Source organism: Muscardinus avellanarius (genome assembly GCF_963383645.1).
Source record: "Muscardinus avellanarius genome assembly, chromosome: 11".
Classification (NCBI taxonomy): domain Eukaryota; kingdom Metazoa; phylum Chordata; class Mammalia; order Rodentia; family Gliridae; genus Muscardinus; species Muscardinus avellanarius.
Window position 1 is genome coordinate 88,054,459 of NC_137797.1, and position 17,875 is coordinate 88,072,333.

The window sequence follows — 17,875 nt, forward strand, 5'->3', positions numbered from 1 at the left end:
CGGGCTGGGAGAGAGACGGCAATACAGTAAGAGAGTGGTGGGCCACGGGCATTTGTGCCACTTTTGGGGGTACTGGGGATTGAACCCAGGGGCATTCTACCTCCAAACTATACACCCAGCCCTTTTTTATTTTTTATTTGAAACAGGGTCTCACTAAATTGCTGAAGGTTTTTCTAAGTTGCTAAAGCTCACCTGTACCTTCCTCCTGTCTTAGCTTCCCAGGTACTAGGATTCCAGGTTGCACCACCACACCTTGCTTGTGGTGCCTCTTTATGTAACTTGCTTATGCCTCATGTCACATATATATTTTCAATCACATATATACTACTTCTATTTGATGAAAGAACACTGCTGTGCATATCCAACTTTATGGCTCAGGGGGTCAGATAACTCAGTTCACGACGGGAAGCTTAGGTCATGGTAACTTGGTGGCCCAAGGTTAAGCACTCAGTCTCTGTTAAGGCCCAGTAACAGGCCAAGATTTATATTTTTAAAGGCGAGCAGTTGTCTGCAGATGATTGAAAGGCTTTGCCCCAAATCCTAATGGAATCACTGTGACTCACTTATAGTGACCTTCCAGAGAATCCAAATGGAATTCTTCCTTTCCTCGGACAGCTCACATGCCATTGAGTCTGCTGGAATAAAGGGCCCAGGTGGCAGAGAAACCTTCCTGGACCAGCTGCAACTTCCTCTGGTTCTGGACCCCTCTCAAAATCAGCAGCTTTTGGGGGGTCACTCAGCAAATGGGCTGGAGTTACACATCCACCCGAGTATTCCTTAGAATCTCTTTGGGTTCTAAGTTGCCTAGAACCCAAAGAGGCCTAATAGACACCTATTAGTGCCTTCTATTTGATTACAGGAGGGGCTAGTCACAAGCTCGTATATCCTCTACCTTAGAAGGATATTCCTTGACATATCCAACCAACACTAGACCCCTAGAAACTTTATTGAGCCAGATTTATTTGACAGATTTATTTCCTATTCTCTGATAAGTCTTACCAATGAGGTCACACTTTGCTCACCAGGTCCACTCAGCATAATGTCATTCACACAAGAGACCAGTGTGATATCTTGTGGAAGGGAAAGGCAATCAAGATCCAATCAAATCGAGGGATGGAAATGGCTGAGAGTTGCTATACCCCTGAGGTAGGGCAATGGAGGTGGATTGCTAGCCTTGCTGGCTAGAAGCAAACTGCTTCTAGTGATCGTTATTAATAGGGATGGAGAAAATAGAAATTGTTGGATCAATAAATACATACCAGGTACCAGAGGATGTGTTAATTTGCTCAAACAATGAAACAACATCCAGTGCAGCAGGTGCAGTTATGCTCATGACCTGCTTAAGTGTATACTAATCTTTTGTCATTTTCCAAAATCTATAGGTCTTCTGCACAGGTCAAAGAGCAAAATGATGAGGCATGTGGTGGGAATCATGATCTGCATCTGTCAAGTTTCTGATGGGGGCATTTATTTTTACAATTTCTCCATGGATATGGTAATGATTTTGGTTTATTATATTTCTAGGTAGAGAGTATTTTAATGTCTTCTACCTAGCATAATGACCTTTCCTACCATAATAACCTTAGTTTACAGGTCAGGGAACTAATATTGAGATTTTGTCAGTGTATATTTATTCCAATTATACATCCTGTATCTGGGGAAATGATCACAGGATGGTTTGGGGGACCTATGTGATACACTGTGGGTAGGACCTGGGCTGACACTCCACTGAGCATGTGGTGTTCATCAGCCCCCACTCTGACTCGAGGCCACTGAGGTCTCTCAGGTCTCCTGGAATCAGTCAGCTCAGAGCTGGTGTCCAGCAATCTCCCAAAGTTCTGATTATTTCCTTTACCCCAATGTATAGTTACCCTGATGAAAGAAAGGCAGTCAGAGGTCCCTTTGGAGGGACCTGGAAGAAAGCTCAATAGTATAAATGTTTGGCAGTGGACAGGGCTCTTCCTCAAAGGGTCCTGGCCTGGCCTTTTCTAAGGGATTCTGGGCTTGTATACTGGCTCACATCTAAAAATTGACCGAGTGGCTGCGTCTCTCTGCTTTATGACTCAAGTGAGACTTTTGTTAAGTCAACCTCAAACATTTTTGTTAAGACAGAACAAGGAGGATGTTCCCATCTATCTCACTTATAGGCGTATCATGGTTAACTAGCCGACACCACAGGTCTTGGCACCAGAAGCTTTGGATTGCTCTTTGGGCTGCTGTCTGTATGGTCACAGAACCACATTGCCTTCAGCAGCTGAGTGCTACCACCAGGCCCCTGACATGGCAGAATCCAATTCCTCCCACTGCATTTAGGTTTTCTGTTCAGTGGCAGCAATGCCCACTGTCAATTCAGTTCTACAGGAAGAATGATCACAGGGCTCTTCTGGATGCCGGGGCTCCCTCTACAGATTTATTTCTGTGGCCAAACCAAGTTTACTTAAAATTAACCATTACATTTTCTCCTAACATATTTAACTTATATAAGATCCTTTTCACATTTTTTTTCACAACTGAAGATGAAACCTAGGAGCATTCTACCTCTGAGCAACACCCTCAGCCCTATTTTTTAAAATTTTGAAACAGGGTCTCACTAAGTTGCAGAGGGCCTCACTAAGTAGCCGAGGCTGGCCGCAAACCTGTGATCCTCCTGTCTCAGCCTCCCAAGTACTGGGATTACAAGTGTGTGCCATTACGCCCAGTTCCTTTCACATTTTGATTTATAAAATTCATGTGTGATATCTTGGTAGCTAAAGATAAAATACTTATGGCAGGAAATAAATGTTATTAATTTGATGTGGAATCACTTCTTTGGTCTGTTTTTTCATGTAATTAATCATTACTGAAATAATTGTTTTCTTTCCATTATTCTCTACTAAGCTGGGCATGGTGTCACATGCTACTATTTCCAGTATAGGAGGCTGAGTTAGGAGGATCAGAGACTCAAGGCTAACCTCAGCAACTTAGAAAGACTCTGTTACCCCCCCCCAAAAAAAAATAGGTCTCAGAGTATAGCTCAGAGATAAAATGTCCCTGTGTTCAACTCCCAATACCACAAAAATTCAGTTTTTAGACTTTTTCACCTTAAATAAAAAATTAAATTATTCGAGGTATATAATAGGCATAGTCAGAAGAACACTGGTGTAGGAATTAGAAAACCTGGATATCAAATCTGATCTGTTGCTAACTGGTCGTATAATTCTGAATCTTGAATCCTGACAGTTCTGAGATTCATTTCCCTTTTGTTAAATAACATCCTACCTGCCGTAGAGACTGGTTTTAATAATCAAATAAAATAATAGACAGGATTAGTCTACGTGATCTGGACAGAGCAGAATAACGTCTCTTTTATTTAGAATGGTACATGTTAAAGACTATTAATGATGCGTTGGTCCTGAATCCAAACACCTGTGGTTTAATAAAGATTGAAGGACATCTTGGTAACCTAGACAGCTGGTGGAACACATGAAAGACAGTCTATGTTTTATACTGTATCAGTCCTTACATGCTAACTTCACAGCATAGCGCCATGAATGAAAAGTGGCTCAATAAATATTGTTGAACCGATGAGCAGATGAGTCAGGCTTGGAAATCCAAAGTGAGTGGGGCGGTACACAGTGTTAGTGGTCATTTGTATAACTCGGAAACTAGCTATTAACTTAGATAGGCTGAGGCAGGGCCCAGGTAGATTTTAGTGAGCATGCCCATTGGTAATGTAGAGAACTTGAATTTCTTTTGATCCTAGATCATATCTTGAACCTTAGACTATATCTATATCCTTAATGTAAACTGATGTTGCCCTCTGATTCATTTTTTTCCTTAGAAGTGGCATATGGAATACTTTGATAATTTGAGAGTCTTCATTCCAATAATAGTAGAATGTGGGTACTATGAGAAGCAGTCGAGCTTGGCTCCGATTCATCCAGACCCTCAGTCTAAACCTCAGTGGTCTCTGGTTGCACTAAGGTAGTTTTGATAGATGAAATAATTACATATTTACTACAAAGCAGTTGTGCTCTCAGATGTCACCCAGTCTAACACATGCATTATTCTTTTCAAATAAGTGTCTTTTCAAATAAATCACTAAAACTTAAAAAAAATGATTTTTCAGCCGGGCATGGTGGCACACACTTGTAATCTCAGCATTCAGGAGGCTGAGACCGGAGGATCGTGGTTCACGGACAGCCTCAGCTACTTAGTGAAGCTCTCCGCAACTTAGTGAGACCCTGCTTCAAAATAAAGAATAAAAAGTAGGGCACGGGGTCTAGCTCAAAGGTCAAATGCCCCTGGGTTCCATCCCCAGATCCGCAAAATTTTTTTTTTCCTTTTGGGTTCCTGCTTCCCAACACAAAAAGTTTAAATGAGTGGACACTTAAAAGATTTTGAGCCGGGCATGGTGGCACACGCTTGTAATCCCCGCAAAGACAGGAGGATCACACAGGTTCGAAACCAGCCGCGCTGGCTTAAGAGACCCTGTTTCCAAATAAAATATAAAAAATAGGTTTCCAAATAAAATATAAAAAATATAAAAAAACAGTGTAGCCTGGAGGTAGAAGGGTTCTATCCCCAGTACCAACAAAAAAAAAAAAAAAAAAGATTTTGAAAAATATAGTGCAAATGTAAGCATGTAAGCAGAGATAATAGAAAAGCAGACCAGTAATTAATAAACAGATTATATTACCCTGGCATGAAAGGGGATATATCAAAGCAGGCTAATTTCTTCTCACAACATAAGTCATTTCCTATGCTACTCACATGAGTTAAAAGATTTATTCAGATTCATTCAAGTGGAATTTTGAAAGAAAATTGGAGATTTCCATCTCCCAGCTCAAACAACTGTATATTGACCTTTTATTCAGCCAAAAAAGCTAGAAACAAAACAACTGATATGTGTGAAGACCTTTAACGAGGCCTTCATTAAAAGGAGATTGATTTAGCATCTGAACTCAGTCCACTGGAAAGACTATTGATCCATGGAATAACACTGAAAAATTGCTACATCACTGCTCAAATTATTGCTTGTACCCTAAAGATTGTAATGGTTTATAATATTAAAAACACACTGTTCTTTTGCAGATATGTGAGTGACTCGAATTTGATGTTTATGATTAGATGTAGCAATTATTAAGTATATCCAGTGAAAGAAAAGACAAAGTGTCAGTAGCTTCACACAGTGAGATCCCAAAGGGTTTAGTCTTGCCACATATCAACAGTTGCACCTCAACTATGTGGGAAGTTGCATTTTTTAAAAAAGACTAATATAAAAGTTAGTTACAAGCCGGGTGTGGTGGCTCAGGCTTGTAATCCCTGCGCTTGGGAGGCGGAGACAGAAGGATTGCACAGGTTTGAAGCCAGCCACGCTGGCTTAAGAGACCCTGTTTCCAAATAAAAATAAAAAATAGGTCTGGGAGTGTAGCCCGGAGGTAGAAGGGCTTCCAGGAACCCCAGTACCACCAAAAAAAAAAAAAAAAAAAAAAAAAAAATTAGTTACATGCAGATCAATATAATCTGGTAAAGTGGAATTGCTTATTTCTCAAGGTAAGTTAATGATCATAACCTGTGCCAACAAATTGACAGTTTCCTAGGAAACATCTGAGTAAATATAAATACATATTTGGAAATGCGCAGCTAGGCCTTTAAAAAGAACTAAGTTCTGAATGAAGGCCAATCTTTTTCTTGTTAAAATATTCTCCGTAGGACCTTTGTTCCGTGGCAGAGGAACAGCAAGTCACAATGGCACTCATTTTTCTCTGAAGAGGTACAATGAGCTCTATTAAGAACTCAACCAAGATTTTAGGCATTTGTCTTTCAGAGAAGGTACTTACAGATCTGAGGAAAATGACTTCATATTTGTATTAAACTGTGGGTAATAGCTTTATAACATGAGAAGAAAAATATAGGTTTTGTAAAACAAAGTATGAGCTGTCAGAAAGACAGCCCACCAAAGCTGCCGTTGGGCAAACTCCCCAGGCTTAATGGCTCAGGATTACCTTAAGCAATAAAAGACTTTGTTCTCTTGAGTTAATATGTTATTTAAATGTATATGAACTCCTTTCTAACTTTTCCTTTATAATGCTAATTAAGACAGAGTATCCAATCACATTTTTCATTGCATTCCTAATGGAATTGCACAATCTGTTTTTTCTTCATTTTACCATGGATGGAAAGACAGAATATTTGTCATATTACGGCTGCTGTTTTAGATACCTCTTTTATCTAGATCTTAATCTGAAGCATAATTTCAGGATTTACAGGTTAAAGCAATTTATTATTAATCTATTTTTTACCTAGGAAAAACACCCGTGTTTATTTATCAACCAAAAATGAATTATAAGTTCCTTTTGATGTCTGTTTACCCTGACTTAAGCTATAAGTGTGGGACCATGAGAAAGCTGAAAGGGTTCTCAAGTTTGGATTCTTGCTTTCTTCTAAGGGCTGCCTACAATCAGAAAAGAAATCCCTGTATTAAAAGGATAAAGGCAAAATTTAGTATATATAAAATTGCTACGTAAATGTGGTTTATATAAAATGACACATTATTACATATATAGCAGTATAAAATATGAAAATATTCAGGTAACTACAGAAAGGAGCTTTTTTTTTTGGTGAGCAGTAAGTCTTTTTTTTTTTTTTTTTTTTTTTTCTGGCACGGGGGATTGAACCCAGAGGCATTTTACCTCTGAGCTCCTCCCCCAGCCCTATTTTATTTTTTATTTTAAAACAGGGTCTTTATAAGTTGATGAGAGTCTTACAAGCTGAGGCTGTCCTTGAACTTGCAATCAATCCTGCTGTCTCAGCATCCCAAGTACTAGGATTACAAGTGTGTGCCACCACACCCAGCTTTTCTTTTTCTTTTTTGATACTGAGGATTGAACTGAGTGGTGTTCTACTGCCAAGCAACACCCCAACCCTATTTTATTTTTTGAGTTATTTTTGAAACAGGGTCTTGTTGGGTTGCTAAAGTCTTGCTAAGTTGCTGAGGCTGATCTTGAACCTGGGATCCTCTTGTCTCAGCCTCTCAAGTACTGGGATTACAGGTGTGCACCACCATGCCTGGCTGTAATAAATCATTTTTGTATTATGAAGCTGGTTTTTAAGAAAGATGTATGATTGGAGATGCAGAAATTCAGGACAGTGTCTTGGGTAGTTGGTGATGGTCAAGCAAAAAATTCATGACAAGATGCAACTTTTAATCTAAGTGCAGAGTGTGGTCATAGAAAACAATTCCTAAAAAGAAGGCAAGGAATTCCAAGCTAGGAGAGATGACACTAGACTGTGGACACTTCATGCCAAAAGACATAAGAGTTTATGGGGACTGAAGATTTCTGAGTAAAAGAATGAGGCTGGTCAAAAGAGCTGATCAAAGAAGTAGAAATACACACTTGGTGTCCATTGTGATAGTCTGGGGCAGAGGTAAGGAAGAGCTACCAGAAGCAAGATAGCTGTGTTCTCACATGTTAGTGTTAGTGCAAAGCAGAACCATCCGGGGTGCTTACATGTGAAAACTGCAATATGGAACTGCTAGGTCTCACCCTATTCTGCTTCAGCAGATCTGGATGGGATTGTCTCTGAATTATGTGTGAAGAACATTAATGAAATGAGTCACAACTTGGCTAGTCACAACTAGCTGTTGGTCTGAATTTTCTCTCTGCCACTCACTAGCTGTGACCTCAGTCAAGTGACTTAGCCTTGACCAGCTGCTGCTTCCTCAGCTGTGAAATGGGAACAGCATCATTGAGAGGAGTTTTTTTTCCCCCTTTTTTAATTGGTGCACTGTATTTATACATCACAATGGTATAAAGAAAATACCTTTGTAGACATACATGCACACATCGCCCAGTTAGCCCCTACCCGATCCCCACCCCATTCCCTCCCCATCCTTCCTTCCCATGCTTGGCTTAGTGGTTGACATCTAGTTTTATAGTAATTTATCCAATATTAATGATGATAATCTCACATAACAGTTTCATTTGTCTGATAGCAAGCTTTTGATGACTTAAAGATAACATTTCAATATTTCTTTTTGCTTTCTTTCTTACCAGAGAATATTTTTTCTTTTTTTTTAGGTGAAACTATCATACATTTATTTATTTATTTTTCAGAAAAAATCTATCCTAATATGGAATATGGACTCTAGATACCCAAAACAATATCGAAGAAGAACAAAGCTAGAAGATGTATATTTTCTGATTTCAAACCATATAAAGCTACAATAATTGAAAAAGTGTAGTACTGTTCTAAAGGCAGATATATAAACCACTGGAGTTAAATAAAAGCCTAGAGATAAATTCTTCCATATATTGTCAAGTTATTTTTGACAAGGTTTCCACGAACATTTGGTGGAGGAAATACTAATCTTTTAATTAAATATTGTTGAAAAATAATAATTACATGAAAAAGAATAAAATTGGACCATTACCTAACACCATATACAAAAATTAACTCAAAATAGGTAAAAGACCTAAATATAAATCTTAAGACTATAAACTTTTAGAAGAAAATCTGGGTCATAAAACCTCACAACATTGAAATTGGCAGTGATTTCTTGGATATGATTTCAATGGCACAGGCAACAAAAGGGTAAACAAACTCCCTAAAAAATAAAAAAAAATTGTATATCCAAAGACAATGTAAACAGAGTTAAAAGTTACTGATAGAATGGGATAAAATATTTTCAAATGCTATATCTGAAGGTATATTAATATTCCAACTAGAAATCCTAAAAATTAGCAACAATAAAAGCAAACAATACAATTTAGAGATAGGTATAAGACTAACATAAATAATGAATCTCCACAGATAACCAATCTTAATTGTCTGTTGGATGGAAATTCTTGTTTCTCTGGTTCTGGTGTGTGTTACCTATTTCTTCTTTGTAGTTAATCTCTTTGAGTATTTTCTCTAGTGCTGGTTTTGAAGACATAAATTCCTTCAGTTTCTGTTTGTCATGGAAGCTTCTTATTTCTCCATCTAATTTGATAGAAAGTTTTGCTGGGTAGGAAATTTTTGGCTGGAAGTTGTTTTCTTTCAGAGTTTGGAATATGTTACTCCAAGCCCTTCTGGCTCTCATGACTTGGTTTGGGAAGTCTGGAGTGATTCTAATTGGTTTGCCTCTGAATGTCACTTGGCCCTTTGTTTTTGTTGCCTTTAAGATTCTTTGCTTGGCTTCCACATTGGTCATTTTGACAATTATGTGGTGCGGGGATCCTCTTCTCCGATCCTGTCTAAAGGGAGTTCTATAAGTTTCCTGGACCTGTGTATTGACCTCTTGCTCTATGTTTGGAAAATTTTCTGCTATTACTACCTTGAAGAGATTGTTGATTCCTTTGGTTTCACTTTCTTTTCCCTCCTCTATTCCAACTATTCTTAGGTTAGCTCTCTTAAAATGGGCCCATATTTCTTCAATGTCAGATTCCTGCTGTTGGATTTTTTTTTTCTAAATTAGAAACTATGCGTTCATTTTTTGAACGATCATCTTCTAAGAGCGAGATTATATTCTCCATGTGGTCTAATCGGTTGTTTGTACTTTGAATTGAGGCCTTTACTTCATTAATTGCATCCTTTATCTCTTTTTGGCTCTCTCTGAATGGACTCGGTGAATTTGCTGCCTCTGCCGCCGGTGGCAGTATGGCGCCACTGCCATGCCCTCGGCCGTGAGGCTAGCGTATTTCTTCTCTGGTTTTGAGCTCTGCTCTGAGTCCCTGCAGGGTAGGCTGAGCCCAGCCTCTGGGAGTTTTATATGCTCTCTGCGCCGAGAAATCTGCCAAATTCCTCCCGGCTGATCCACAGCGGCTCACTTGGCTCGCTGTCTGCCGCTCCTCTCTGGAGCCTGGTGGGCTGTTGAGTGCGTTGGTCTGGTGCCGTCTGGTGAGCTTGCCACTGCTGCCAGCAGTAAGGCGCTGCTGCCGCGTCCTCGAGTGTGAGGCCGGCTTATCTCCTCTCTGGTTCTGATCTCTGTTATGAGTTCCCCTCCTCTCTGGAGCCTGGTGCTGCAAGGGAAAATGGCGCCCGCCGCTTCGCGCCGCGGCTCTGGCTGCAGCACTGTGGTCTGGTTTCTCTCTGGTGTCTCGTTTTTCCAGCCCTCTTTTTCTCTGTCCCTTGTAATTACATTTTTTGTTTCTCTGCTGATGGTATTTTCTGGCTATGAAAGGTGCTGATTTTGTGGTAATAGAGATTGGTTATTAGTGGGGCTCGTAAGCCCTGCTTTTCTCCATCGCCATCTTACCGGAAGTCCGGGAGGAGTTTTTTTTTTTAAAGTGTAGGCAAAGCCTGGCATGTTTGATAATAGGGTCAGTGAGGCTGGACTAAAAGGGATGACTGGAAGAAACTGGAAAAATTATTTTATTTTTTCTCTTATATACTTGCCATGTTCTATCTTGTTTGTGTACATGATTTTTCTGCTGTACAACTTCTTTCTCTGGGCAAGGGGGAGGTTACTGGAGATTGTACCCAGGGCTATTTTACCTCTGAGTTATGCACCCAGCCCTTTTTAGTTTTTGTTTTGAAACAGGGTCTCAGTAAGTTGCTGAGTATCTTGCTAGGTTTCTGAGGCTGGTCTTAGACCTGCAATCCTCCTGTCTTAGCCTCCCAAGTACTCGGATTACTGGAGTGCGCTAGTATGTCCGGCAGCATTTATATTCTTTACTGATTTTATAGTATGCCCTTGGGCTCTTTTAGGGCAGGGCAGTAGATTCACTTTATTTTTTAAACTTTGTTTTATTATTTTATTAGTGCAGTGCAATTATACATCATAGTGAGGTTCAATGAGGAAAAAACATATATGCACACAGCTCTTGGTATCTCTAGTACCTGGTAAAACTTCAGTGTCCAATAAGAACTGCTCAACTCAATAAATGAATGAATAAATAAATGGGTAAATGGTATATGAAGGTAGAAGAGTGCACTAGAAATGGCTGGGTCATCAGCCAGGTCTCTTGCTTCTGACACTCTGGTCTCCAGCCCTCTGCCTTACTTTGTGCAAGAAGTCTTGCCTATCCCTCTGAGGTGGCTGTGTGAGCCAACCGGCTGGGAGCAAATTTCTGTGAAATCATGTCAGAAAGTCTAGCATTTAAAGTTCAAATTCAGCACCACTTCACATGGATACTAATAAGATGCAACTTCATGTCATCTTTCTTTCCTGTTCACTGAACAGGGATTTTAAATACCACTTAATGTGTTCGTTAGCACTTTCCAGAATCTAGCATTTCAGAGACAGGAAGTAACCAGAATAGTCACTCTTGATTTTCCCTATCATTATAAGTTCCACGATCAATCATTTGGTTATTTTTAACTCAATCAGACGTTAGGGACACTGGAGAGAAAGAAGAACCTGCAAAAATAACCAAATGACATAGCCGATAATAGGCAAGGTGACACTTGCTTCATAATACCTCTCTGATCCAACTTGGGAAATTCATTCATTCATTCATTCATTCATTCATCTGCTGATTTAACATATACTATGTTCCAGCCATTGTGCTAGGTGCTAAAGACATCAACCTACAAACCTATTTATGATAAAGGTGCATTATTCCCCATAATAATTTTTATTTTATTTATGTATTTATTTTGTGGTGCTGGGATTGAACCCAGGAACGTTCTACCTTTGAGCTACACCCCGAGTGAATATTTTATTGATATTTATTGAATATTTTAAAACAGGATCTGATGAGAGTCTCACTACTTCCTGAGACTGTTCTTGAACCTGCGATCCTCCTGTCTCAGCCTCCCAAGTACTAGGATTACAGGCATGCACCACCATGCCGGGCTAAGAATTTTTATTATTAAGTTTTCAATAACTACAGGTGTATTTAAGCTCATGGATAGAGCCAGAAAACATCCTAAACAGAATGATTTTAGAGATCTATTAGGATTCCTGGAGTTTCTTCTAGGTTTAAGTTCTGGAAGTGAAATTAATGAGATGGGCTATTTATTTATTTATTTATTTATTTTTTGTAGTGGTTCTGGGGTGGAACCCAGAGGCTTTCTCTGGGCTATACTCCCAGACCTATTTTATACTTTATTTGGAAACAGGTTCTAAGTTGCTGAGAGCCTCACTAAGTAGCTGAGGCTGGCTTCGAACCTGTGCGATCCTCCTGTCTCAGCCTCCCAAGTGCTGGGATTACAAGCGTGCACTACCAAGCCTGGCTGAGATGGGTAATTTAAAACTCTCCTAATGCTGGGTGTGGTGGCACATGCTTGTAATCCCCGCGCTTGGGAGGTAGAGACAGGAAGATCACGCAGGCTCGAAGCCAGACACGCTGGCTTAAGAGACCTTGTTTCCAAATAAAAATATAAAAAATAGGTGTCTGGGAGTGTAACCCAGAGGTAGAAGGGTTTCCAGGAATCCTAGTACCACCAAATAAATAAATTAATTAATTAAATAAAAAACCCTCCTAATGAATTGGATAGTGCTTCGCTAACAGTTTGCATACTATTCCAACCTGGCCTCATTTTGCAGGAAAGGACCAGGGTATACCAGCCTAATCTGAGCTTGTCCACAGTCTCTAGTCAAATGACACAGCAGATACTAGGCAAGGGGACACTCTCTTCATTTCTAATGCAAACTCAGCACTGACATCAAGAAAACGCACTGGAGAGCATGCTGCTAACCACTTGTAGAGACGGTCCTTCTCTTTACTGAGCATCTAATACGTGATCTCAGCCTAACGAGTGCTTTTCTTGTGTATGAATGAGAGACTGCATACACAAACAGGAAATGATAATAGTAATAAAAATAATAAGAACTTTGACCCACAACCTGCAGCAATCAGCCCAGGATGTCAACCTTTATCTAAAATAAACAAGCCAGGAAGCCAACCTGCTGTAAATCCGACTTGAAAAAAGCCAGATTGCTATCTCCAGTGACAATCCAGGAAGAAAAGCAATAGCTTCTGCCATAGTTGGCTCCAAAGAGCTAGGACTTAAGTATTGACAGCTTTCATAATTTGGGGCCTTACTGCTAATTTAGCACCAATAGAAGCCAACAATATACGATCTAACACACAGAGTACTCTGCTTCTAGCCTCCTGCTTACAGCTTCCCTGGGCCAGCAGCCTCCAGTCAGGGCACACTGTCGCCTCTCCTGTTCCCACTCTAAACCTTTCCTGCTCCCCTGCCTGCCCGAGTCTCTGCGCAAGCCCAGGTGATGGTGCCTGACTCCCTTGTTATAGCAAGGTCAGAACAAATAGCCTTCCCTTGTCTCCTTTTGCTTTTGTACATTGCTATGCAGCTGCTATACCCATTTTCCCTTTTCTTATTTGTATTTTATAAACTTTCATATAACTATTATGCCCTTGAATTTTTCATGTATAAGAGGAATTTATAGAATTTATGTAAAATATGTCTATACATATGTTTCTTGTGGTAATGGGTATTGAACCCAGAGGCATTCTATCTCTGAGCTACACCCCCAGCCTGAGTTTATTTCTTATTTAGAAACAGCATCTCACTAGGTTTCTGCAAGCCTCACTAAGTTACCAAGGCTGACTTTGAACCTGTGATCGTCCTGTCTCAGCCTCCCAAGTACTGGGATAACAGATGTGTGCCTCATGCTCAGCTTAAGTTATGAAATTTTCATTTGTAGAAATTAACTTTTATATGGGGCCACAAGCAGCAGAGCAAGGATTTGAATATGATTTGAGAGTTCTAGAGTTATCCCATTATAACCAGTTTTCCAAATGTAGAAGAGAGTCTTTTCCTTCACCGTCCTCTGCTAAACCTTACTTGTAATTTTGCAAATTTAAAAACAAGTGACTCCAAGGATAATGATATCAGTCTGCAATCTTGCTGGTTTAGCAGACAAATACAGAAAAAGATGCACTGTTGAGAAGTCAAGGTAATGTCTGGGGTGATTACTGAAACTCTAATTCTGTGTTTCTTTACTACAAAGTGAATATATAAAGAGGCCCAGAGTCCAGTAGGTGGTGAGACTTGAGTTGCTCATGAGGAAATACTGCTCTGATCTGCTGTCACCCAGCCCTCAGTGCTGCCTATTCCTACTCTATTCCTGAATCAGGGGAATGTGTTGCTGAAGGTGGGCCTCTAGGTGGCCTTAAAGCATTTAGACACAACATGCTAGCTTGAGCATGCGGGATTTCAGGATGTGCATATATGCTGATTTAGAAAACTGGGTAAAGTCCCTCGTATAATATTGGTCAATAGTCAAAAAGAGTAGTTGATCAAAGAATATAAAGTTTGAAGAAAATAAAAAAGATGTCAACAAATGAATGGATAAAGGAAATGTGATATATACACACAATGGCGTTTTACTCGGCCATAAAGAAGAACAAAGTTATTTCACTTGCAGAAAAATGGATAGAACTAGAGGATATGGTGCCAAGTGAGATCAGCCAGTCTCAGAGAGCCAAGGGTTGTCTGTTTTCTCTCATTTGTGGAAACAAGAGAGAAAATAAGGGGAAAAAAGAGACTTCAGATAAATCAGAAGAGAGAATAGTGGAAGGGGTGTGGGGCAGGGGTAGGGAGAGCTGATGGAGAAGGCAATTCAAACAGTGCTCTGTCTGTATATGAAGGTGTCACCGGGCAGATCTGGTAGGTTCTGGCAGGAAACACAGCAAGTGCTGTGTGCACGATGCTTTGATCACATTGAACCTCAGTATGGTGTATAATTACAATGCACCAATAAAAGTATATTTTGCAAGAAGAAGAGAAAATTTTAAAGAAGCTTTTGTTTAGTGACTTTTATTTATTTATTTATTGTCATTTTGGTGAACCAGTTCTAAGTGGCGTGCCAAGGAAAGGTCCAAATGCTTATAAGCTTCCTCTCAGGCTCCTCAGCCTGAAGTTTTTTGTCCAAAGGTGTGGGACTCTTCTGTGTGAGAGGGAACGTTGTGTATGGAATGCTGTGTATCAAAGGCCCAGGCTTCCCTGACAGCTGCCACCTTCAGCTGTCCCAGGACACGCTAGCTGCGGTGACTGTGACCTCTCTGGAAAGCCTCCCGAAAGGAAAGAAGGATGCTTACAGTTCTGGGGCACATCGGAGGGTGCTTGCCATGCCTGTCAGGGATTCTCTTCGGAATCAAAGCTCTCCGTAGCAGCAGAGGCCACTCCTTAGGAATAAAAGGCAGGAAAACCGCAAGCCACGCAGTCCCTGACGCTGGACTGTGCAACAGGAAAAAGGCTGCTTGCTTTGAAGGGGCTTGCCTTTTATTTCAAATGTTGACACAGAAAAAAAAAAAGATTTTATATTTCATAGAATTTTTTAATAGAAACAGCTCAGAATACAACATCAAAGGAAACACTGTAATCAGGTTGCAATAATATCACAAAAAAGGCCTCAGTGTGTGGAATAGAAACAAAAATGAGGAGACCGGAAGGAGGGACAAGAGGAAGGGCAAGGACAGCAAACTAAAAATTGTGGACTTTTTTGAAGAAAAGGAAAAGAAACTGTCTTCTATAGTTGCACCCAAAAAAACCAGAAGGCTTGTTTTGCAGAATAGGTAGGTAAAAGAAATCTGTAATTTACAAAAATGTCTCCATTTTCTTGAGAAAGTCTTGTAGTCTTTACCAGATAGAACATAAAAAGTCACAGTTGGTGCTAGCACGTAGTTCAATGGTAGAGAGTTTACCTAGGATGTGGGACGCCCAAAGTTTAATCTCCAGCAACACATACACACACACACACCCCACAGTAATATTAAAGGAAGTTAAAAAAAGATTGAAGTGGCACATCCCTACAACCCCAGTACTTGGAAAGCTGAGATAGGATTATTCAAGGTCAGCCTCAGAAATGTAGTGAGACTGTGTTTCAAAAAAAAAAAAAACAAAACTGAGCTGGGGCAAAGCTCAGATAGAATGCCCCAGAATTCAATTTTCAATACCACAAACAAACAAAACAACAACAGCAAAGAAAGAGAAAGAGAGAGATATAAAAGCAGAGATGAATATATATCAATCATATGTCTACATAACACAGAAACACCCACGCACTCTATTTGTGCCTACACAGACGCTACATGCATTTTCAGAACCAGACAGTGAAATTCCTAGCACTTTAAAGGAACGTATACCTCTGTCCATGATTAATTATACACTTGCGTTACCTTTTACAGCAATGTTAACTCTATCTCTGGATATAGTTAACAAGTACTGTGTCTCTCTCATTCCAGAGAGGAGCAAGAGCCCGAGGGTGAGAACAGACGGCATCTCCGAGTAGCCTGGACTGTAGATAAAAACCCCTGGCTGTGGAGGAAGAAGCCGATCAGAGAGGCCAAGTTTTAAATTAAAAAAAAAAAATCCCATTCTGTACTCTAAACTGTTCTCCCCACCTTGAAGAAGCGTCTGCTACATGTTAGTGATTCTCTTAGGAAGTGAAGCAAGGTCTACCCTCCGAAGCTGCAAGGAAAGAGGAGTCCTGAAAAGTGATGAGCAAATCAGCTCAGGGATGAAGTATCCTCAGGAAGTAGGGACACACACACACACACACACACACACACACACACACACACACACTGAGATCGAGAGAGAATACAGCTTGGGGTCCCTGGAAATGTGTTTGCAAACTCATGGATTGGGGCCTGAGCTATATTATTATGCTTTTAATTTTAATTTTAATTTTAATGCTCTACCACTGACCTACATGATGCCCTTTCTATTTCTTATTTTGAAATAGGGTCTCACTAAGTTACCATGTGCTGGCCTAGAACCTGCTATCCTCCTGTCCCAGCCTCCCAAGTACTGAGATTACAGGTGTGTGCCACCTTGCCTGGCTTACATGTTAATGAGAACCTAACGACAACCCAACACATGGCATAAAAATATCTTAAATTGTATTTCATACAAGCAGTGGTAAAGTGAATCTTGCTCTTCACATGGTGGTCTGCACCTATAATCCCAGTACTTGAAAGGCTGAGACAGGAGGACCCCAAGTTCGTGGACAGCCTCAGGAAGACCCTCAGTGAGGTCCTCTGCAATTTAGTGAGGCTCTGTTTCAAATGAAAAAAAAAATGGCTGGGAATATAATTCAGAGACAGAATGCCCATAGGTTCAATTTTCAGTACCACAAAAAACAAAAACAAAAACAAAACACAAAGAGAGAATTGCATGAGATATAATGTTGGAAGCTGGAGTCAGGAGAATATGAATAATTTGTCTTTTTTGATGGAGAAAGAGTGATTTTGGAAGCTCTTAAAATGATGGCAGAGATGAAGGCTAGCCAACGTGGCAGGAAATACCATATCAAACAGAAGATGAAAGTTACACGGGAAGTAAGAACCGACATGCCAACACGAGAGACAAACAAGGCTTATATTACTTTTTCATTCAAAAGCAAGAAAAACTGTTTCAAAAATGAAAAAAGGAATATTCAGAATAGTCAAAGTAGGTTATGTCATAAGTAAACAAGTCAATGAGGTGGGTAATAATTATCTTCTTAGAACAATTATAAAAACCTGAGGTCATGAGTATAAAACATTTGCTAAAGTTTGAATTGTAAGTCTGTGTCACTGGAGGATGTCTCTCTGCCCGCACAGTGAAGTGTCAGGCTATCTCTGGTTATGATGACTGGGGGACATTTTCTTTGTGGCTTCACAGTATATTTCTCCGTTTGCTGATGTCTCCTCTGGGGTAGCCCGCCCCTGATGGTGGGTATCCTTCATGGGGCTGTCTCCAAAGATGCTTTGCTCTACTTAACCAAGAGGTATGATGCCCAGGTTTTAATAAAGGGGCACAAAATTTTAAACAGTATATATGGGGTTGATTCATCTAGCCGAGGCATGTTGTCCAGGTCAACCTAATCAATGAATAGTTGTCTTCTTGACTCAAAGGGCAAGCATATGGTAGCTCTTAGGAAATGGAAAAGGGCTTTTTGTGCTTTCTGAGGTTGGTCTATCCACCATTCTTTTGACTGTATGACTACTCC